A 1,614-nucleotide genomic window follows, 5' to 3' on the forward strand; every position below is an offset into this window, starting at 1 on the left:
GCCTGCACAAAACTGACTTTCCTCCTATTACATGCTCTTGATCATCAGGAACTCTTCAGCTAATTGAGGGTGATAGTGATCATCTTACTGGATTCTGAGAAAGCATTAGACAAAATTATTCATCCCTTCATGGTAAAAGGCTTGGAAGATCAGGAATTCAAAACCCATTCATAAACATAGCAAAAAAATAAATAAATAAACTGTGAACCAGTAGTGAACTTCAAACTAAATGGAAAGCACATTAAAGCAATCAATCTAAAATAAGGAACTAGACAATGCTGACCACTCTCCCCCTACCTAGGCAATATAGTACTTGATGTTCCCTCGGCAAAGGAGAAGAAGGCATCAGTATCCCTGCAAGCCATGAGCACATCTCGGTACTGTCTATAACCTCAGTGGCAATAAGACCTGCCAGCATGGACAACATGGTGGAGCCATCTATTGAGTCTTCAAGGCCTGGAGGCTCAGCAATATTAGAGAACCATGAGTTTGATTCATCAGCTGACATGCAGGTATATGGTTTTGATGATGAGAAACATTAGAAAAAGAAGAAATGTTGGAAGGAGAGACAAGTGTCCGTTCTGAAATAGAGGATCTTACAATTGAATGTGACATGCCAATCCATGAGATTCTCAACCTCTGTTTATGACTGCACACTTTGGTTACCTGAAGAAGATGAGAAGGAACAGCAAGAGGAGGATGTGAAGATGCTGATGATGATGATAATGATGATAAGGGTGGCTGTAGTGAGGAATATAAAGAATAGTATATAATAGTTTCATGTGGTCAGGAGGATGAAACTTAGTCTTCCAATGAATGTCTCTCACAATCTGTTACTACCGAAGATGTTCAGGAAATCCACACACATGTATGTAAATATTTTGACACTAATAGTGAAATAGAAGAAAAATCTAAAGAAGATGAAGATTATATTCCCTCAGATGACTTAAAAAAGGAAATCATCGTGGGATCCATGTTTCAAGCTAAGATGCCAGTTGGCATTTGTAGATTCCAAGAAAATGAAAAAGTGTATGAAAATGATGATCAGCTTCCATGGGACCCAGAATATTTACCAGAAAATAAATGATTGTCTTTCTTAAGGATACATCTAGAACAGGATGTGAGAAAGATATTGAAGAAATTCCTGAAGGATCTCATATAAAAGACTGTGAACAAGATTTATATGAATTGGTTAAATGCAGTTTTGATACAGAAGAAACCTTGAGAAGATTGCTATTTAATGTCAAAACTACTCCAGAAGAATTATATGTGAGGACAGAGGAAGAATGTAGAAAATATAAGGAAGGGCTAAAGGCCTATGGAAAATATTTTTTTTTTTTAGTTTTTTATTCGATATACTTTATTTACATTTCAAGTGATTTCCCCTTTTCTAGCCCCTGCCCACTCCCCGAAAGTCTCATAAGCCCCCTTCTCTTCCCCTGTCCTCCCACCCACCCCTTCCCACTTCCCCGTTCTGGTTTTGCCGAATACTGTTTCACTGAGTCTTTCCAGAACCAGGGGCCACTCCTCCTTTCTTCTTGTACCTCATTTGATGTGTGGATTATGTTTTGTGTATTCCAGTTTTCTAGGTTAATAACCACTTATTAGTGAGTG

General features: G+C 38.1%; 1 pseudogene; it reads left to right on the top strand.

Moving 5' to 3' along the window:
- Window positions 1-425: 425 nt before the first annotated feature.
- LOC127678150 (mesoderm induction early response protein 1-like) lies at window positions 426-1,323 on the top strand (annotated as a pseudogene).
- The last annotated feature ends 291 nt before the right edge of the window (window positions 1,324-1,614 follow it).

Source organism: Apodemus sylvaticus, chromosome 2 (assembly GCF_947179515.1).
Source record: "Apodemus sylvaticus chromosome 2, mApoSyl1.1, whole genome shotgun sequence".
NCBI classification, from domain to species: Eukaryota; Metazoa; Chordata; class Mammalia; order Rodentia; family Muridae; genus Apodemus; species Apodemus sylvaticus.